The sequence below is a fragment of the Oncorhynchus nerka genome, linkage group LG13, assembly GCF_034236695.1.
Source record: "Oncorhynchus nerka isolate Pitt River linkage group LG13, Oner_Uvic_2.0, whole genome shotgun sequence".
NCBI classification, from domain to species: Eukaryota; Metazoa; Chordata; class Actinopteri; order Salmoniformes; family Salmonidae; genus Oncorhynchus; species Oncorhynchus nerka.
This window is the reverse complement of record NC_088408.1, coordinates 54,925,145-54,931,409: the sequence shown is the minus strand read 5'-3', so window position 1 is coordinate 54,931,409 and position 6,265 is coordinate 54,925,145.

Below are 6,265 nucleotides of genomic sequence, written 5' to 3'. Positions count from 1 at the left end.
TTCCATTGATCATCCTTGAGATGTTTCTACATCTTGATTGAGACCACCTGTGGTAAATTCAATCGATTGGACATGATTTGGAAAGGCACACACCTGTCAATATAAGGTCCCACAGTTGACAGTGCAAGTCAGAGGACAAACCAAGCCAGGCCAAAGGAATTGTCCGTAGAGCTCCGAGACAGGATTGTGTCGAGGCACAGCTCTGGGGATGGGTACCAAAAAATGTCTGCAGCATTGAAGGTCCCCAAGAACACAGTGGCCTCCATCATTCTTAAATGAAATAAGTTTGGAACCACCAAGACTCTAACTAGAGCTGGCTATCCAGCCAAACTGAGCAATCGGGGGAGAAGGGCCTTGGTCAGGGAGGTGACCATGAATCCGATGGTCACTCTGACAGAGCTCCAGAGTTCCTCTATGGAGATGGGAGACCCTTCCAAAAGCACAACCATCTCTGCAGCACTCCACCAATCAGGCCTTTATGGTAGAGTGGCCAGACAGGTAGAGTGGCCAGACACTCCTCAGTAAAAGGCACGACTTGGTGTTTGCCAAAAGGCACCGAAAGAACTCTCAGACCATGAGAAACAAGATTCTCTGGTCTGATGAAACCAAGATTGAACTTTCTGGCCTGAAAATGCCAAGCGTCACGTCAGGAGAAAACCTGGCACCATCCCTAAGGTGAAGCATGGTGGTGGCAGCATCATGCTGTGGGGATGTTTTTCAGCGGCAGGGACTGGGAGACTAGTCAGGATCGAGGGAAAGATGATCAGAGCAAAGTACAGAGAGATCCTATCCTTGATTAAAACCTGCTCCAGAGGGCTCAGGGACCTCAGACTGGACCTCAGGGCGAAGGTTCACCTTCCAACAGGACAACGACCCTAAGCACACAGGTAAGAAAATGCAGGAGTGGCTTCGGGACAAGTCTCTGAATGTCCTTGAGTGGCCCAGCCAGAGCCCGGACTTGAACCCGATCAAACATTTCTGGAGAGACTTGAAATTAGCTATGCAGCAACGCTCCCCATCCAACCTGACAGAGCTTGAGAGGATCTGCAGAGAAGAATGGGAGAAACTTCCCAAATACAGGTGTGTCAAGATTGTAGCATCATACCCAAGAATACTTGGATGTAATTGCTGCCAAAGGTGCTTCAACAAAGTACCGAGTAAAGCGGCAATTTTATTTTTAAAGGGTCTGACTACTTTTTATTTATAATACAGTCGTGGCCAAAAGTTTTGAGAATGACACAAATATTAATTTCCACAAAGTTTGCTGCTTCAGTGTCTTTAGATATTTTTGTCAGATGTTACTATGGAATACTTAAGTATAATTACAAGCATTTCATAAGTGTCAAAGGCCTTTATTGACAATTACATGAAGTTGATGCAAAGAGTCAATATTTGCAGAGCTAACCCTTCTTATTCAAGACCTCTGCAATCCGCCCTGGCATGCTGTCAATTAACTTCTGGGCCACATCCTGACTGATGGCAGCCCATTCTTGCATAATCAATGCTTGGAGTTTGTCAGAATTTGTGGGGTTTTGTTCGTCCACCTGCCTCTTGAGGATTGACCACAAGATCTCAATTGGATTAAGGCCCGGGGAGTTACCTGGCAATGGACCCAAAATATTGATATTTTGTTCCCCGAGCCACTTAGTTATCACTTTTGCCTTATTGCAAGGTGCTCCATCATGCTGGAAAATGCATTGTTCATCACCAAACTGTTCCTGGGTGGCTGGGAGAAGTTGCCATTCTTTGGTACCATTCTTTATTCATGGCTGTGTTCTTAGGCAAATTGTGAGTGAGCTCACTCCTTTGGCTGAGAAGCAACCCCACACATGAATGGTCTCAGGATGCTTTACTGTTGGCATGACACATGGTAGTGCTCACCTTGTCTTCTTCGGACAAGCTTATTTCCGGATCCCCCAAACAATTGGAAAGGGGATTCATCAGAGAAAATGACTTTACCCCAGTCCTCAGCAGTCCAATCCCTGTACCTTTTTCAGAATATTAGTCTGTCCCTGATGTTTTTCCTGGAGAGAAGTGGCTTCTTTCCTGACCTTCTTGACACCAGGCCATCCTCCAAAAGTCTTCGCTTCACTGTGCTTGCAGATGCACTCACACCTGCCTGCTGCCATTCTTGAGCAAGCTCTGTACTGGTGGTGCCCGATCCCGTAGCTGAATCAACTTTAGGAGACGGTCCTGGCGCTTGCTGGACTTTCTTGGGCGCCCTGAAGCCTTCTTCACAACAATTGAACTGCTCTCCTTTAAGTTCTTGATGATCCGATAAATGGTTGATTTAGGTGCAATCTTACTGGCAGCAATTTGCCTGTGAAGCCTTTTTTGTGCAAAGCAATGATGACGGCACGTGTTTCCTTGCAGCTAACCATGGTTGACAGAGGAAGAACAATGATTCCAAGCACCACCCTCCTTTTGAAGCTTCCAGTCTGTTATTCGAACTCAATCAGCATGACAGAGTGATCTCCAGCCTTGTCCTCGTCAACACTCACACCTGTGTTAACGAGAGAATCACTGACATGATGTCAGCTGGTCCTTTTGTGGCAGGGCTGAAATGCAGTGGAAATGTTTTTTGGGAATTCAGTTCATTTGCATGGCAAAGAGGGACTTAGCAATTAATTGCAATTCATCTGATCATTCTTCATAACATTCTGGAGTATATGCAAATTGCCATCATACAAACTGAGGCAGCAGACTTTGTGAAAATTAATAATTGTGTCATTCTCAAAACTTTTGGCCACGACTGTACATTTGCAAAAACCTCTTTCCGTCTATTTTGCAACCTGTATGGCGCAGCTGTCAACATTTTTGTCCTCAAATGAAACTGGTATATTTTTCTATTTATTCCAATCCAATTCTTCTCAGAGACTTTTTATCTTTAATATTTGGCAGAGAAGCAAGTAGGCCACCCTCTCCCACTTCCACTTGCATCCTCCATTTTTGCAGTAATGCTGCAATCAGTTGGTTGTAACTTTGCATTGAGCAAACATTCCCATATTCTTGATCACATGCATGACCCCTCGTAGTATTGCATGCTGTAGCAGGCTATATAAACATGAAGCCCTCCATTTTCAGATTTAGTTCACTTTAAAGTGTCTAGTTTGAGAAACAGACGCCTCACAAGTTCTCAACTGGCAGCTTCATTAAAAAGTAGCTGCAAAACACCAGTCTCAACTTCAACAGTAAAGAGGCGACTCCGGGATGCTGGCCTTCTAGGCAGAGTTCCTCTGTCCAGTGTCTGTGTTCTTTTGCCCATCTTAATCTTTTCTGTTTTTGGCCAGTCTTAGCTATAAATGCCAGCATTCCGGAGTCGCCTCTTCACTGTTGACGTTGAGACTGGTGTTTTGCAGGTACTATTTAATGAAGCTGCCAGTTGAGAACTTGTGAGGCGTCTGTTTCTCAAACTAGACACTTTAATGTACTTGTCCTCTTGCTTAGTTGTGCACCTGGGCCTCCCACCCTTTCTATTCTGGTTAGGGCCAGTTTGAGCTGTTCTGTGAAGGGTGTAGAACACAGCATTGTACGAGATCTTCAGTTTCTTGGCAATTTCTCGCATGGAATAGCCTTCATTTCTCAGAACAAGAACAGACTGACGAGTTTCATAAGAAAGCCTTTGTTTCTGGCCATTGTGAGCCCGTTATCGAACCCACAAATGCTGATGCTCCAGATACTCAACTAGTCTAAAGGCCAGTTTTATTGCTTCTTTTATCAGGACAACAGTTTTCAGCTGTGCTAACATAATTGCAAAAGGGTTTTCTAATGATCAATTAGCCTTTTAAAATGATAAACTTGGATTAGCTAACACAACGTGCCATTGGAACACAGGACTGATGGTTGCTGATAATGGGCCTCTGTACGCCTATGTAGATATTCCATTAAATATCAGCTGCTGCCAGCTACAATAGTCATTTACAACATTAATGTCTACACTGTCTTTCTGAACAATTTGATGTTATTTTAATGGACAAAAAAAAAAAAGATTTTCTTTCAAAAACAAGGACATTTCTAAGTGACCCCAATCTTTTGAATAGACGTGTACCTCTACTGGTATACCATTAAACCCTGGTGTTTTTCCAGACTGAAAGGACTTAATTGCCTCACAAAGGGGAAAGGGGGATACCTAGTCAGTTGTACAACTGAATACATTCAACTGAAATAGGTCTTCCGTTTTTAACTCAACCCCTGAATCAGAGAAGTTCCTCCTCTGTAAATTGGCTTTCCCACAGGTCTTCCAGTACATTTGTTAATTTTAGATTATTATTCGGAAAGAAATCCTTACAGTTAATATCATTGTGGAGATAGACAATATGCTTAAAATATTATGCTTCCTCTTTCAAAATATAATTTGGTGAATCATGGATGACTGTTTCTGTAAATCATTTTTGGTAGCATTTCTATGTTGATGTTTCTTACCTGGTAATCCCGGGTTTGTACAGCAAAGGAAAGATTAGTGATGACGCTTATTGACATTGTTGCAAACGATGGGGAATAACCAATCGCAATGAGGCGTTGCAAGCTGTGTACTCTATAGCTCGCTTAAGACACCCATGGTGAATGTGACAATGGTCAAATGTTTGATATAATTTTATATAATCACTTTGCCTTCTCTTAATTATCACCTAATATGTTGGCATGCAATTTTATTTTTATTTTTAATCAATTCTGATGGTTGTTAAAAGCAAAATTTTTTACAATATTAGCTTTATATCATCACTCCTGTCTAACAAATCTAAATCGCTTTGGCAACAGTAGGCCGCAGGTGAGTTGCGGATAATGTCACATACAACGTTTAAAAGGTCTATCATTTTTTTTAATCGAACTCAAAGTTAACATAAGCCCTAGAAGCATTCAATTGTCCTACTTACAGGCATACCCAATTTAGGCTTTTTATTCTTTCTTTTTTTACAAATGTGATATTGCACTACAAAGGGATAACTTGGAAGTAAGATAACGTAGGTAGTTAAATAATATTAAAGAAAAACATTTGAAGTATTTAAGCGGATCATGTGAATAGGCATCTAGTGAAATCACTGTCAAAGACACAGGAGATACATTTACATTTACATTTAAGTCATTTAGCAGACGCTCTTATCCAGAGCGACTTACAAATTGGTGCGTTCACCTTAAGACATCCAGTGGAACAGCCACTTTACAATAGTGCATCTAAATCTTTTAAGGGGGGTGAGAAGGATTACTTTATCCTATCCTAGGTATTCCTGAAAGAGGTGGGGTTTCAGGTGTCTCCGGAAGGTGGTGATTGACTCCGCTGTCCTGGCGTCGTGAGGGAGTTTGTTCCACCATTGGGGGGCCAGAGCAGCGAACAGTTTTGACTGGGCTGCGCGGGAACTGTACTTCCTCAGTGGTAGGGAGGCGAGCAGGCCAGAGGTGGATGAACGCAGTGCCCTTGTTTGGGTGTAGGGCCTGATCAGAGCCTGGAGGTACTGAGGTGCCGTTCCCCTCACAGCTCCGTAGGCAAGCACCATGGTCTTGTAGCGGATGCGAGCTTCAACTGGAAGCCAGTGGAGAGAGCGGAGGAGCGGGGTGACGTGAGAGAACTTGGGAAGGTTGAACACCAGACGGGCTGCGGCGTTCTGGATGAGTTGTAGGGGTTTAATGGCACAGGCAGGGAGCCCAGCCAACAGCGAGTTGCAGTAATCCAGACAGGAGATGACAAGTGCCTGGATTAGGACCTGCGCTGCTTCCTGTGTGAGGCAGGGTCGTACTCTGCGGATGTTGTAGAGCATGAACCTACAAGAACGGGCCACCGCCTTGATGTTAGTTGAGAACGACAGGGTGTTGTCCAGGATCACGCCAAGGTTCTTAGCGCTCTGGGAGGAGGACACAATGGAGTTGTCAACCGTGATGGCGAGATCATGGAACGGGCAGTCCTTCCCGGGAGGAAGAGCAGCTCCGTCTTGCCGAGGTTCAGCTTGAGGTGGTGATCCGTCATCCACACTGATATGTCTGCCAGACATGCAGAGATGCGATTCGCCACCTGGTCATCAGAAGGGGGAAAGGAGAAGATTAATTGTGTGTCGTCTGCATAGCAATGATAGGAGAGACCATGTGAGGTTATGACAGAGCCAAGTGACTTGGTGTATAGCGAGAATAGGAGAGGGCCTAGAACAGAGCCCTGGGGACGCCAGTGGTGAGAGCGCGTGGTGAGGAGACAGATTCTCGCCACGCCACCTGGTAGGAGCGACCTGTCAGGTAGGACGCAATCCAAGCGTGGGCCGCGCCGGAGATGCCCAACTCG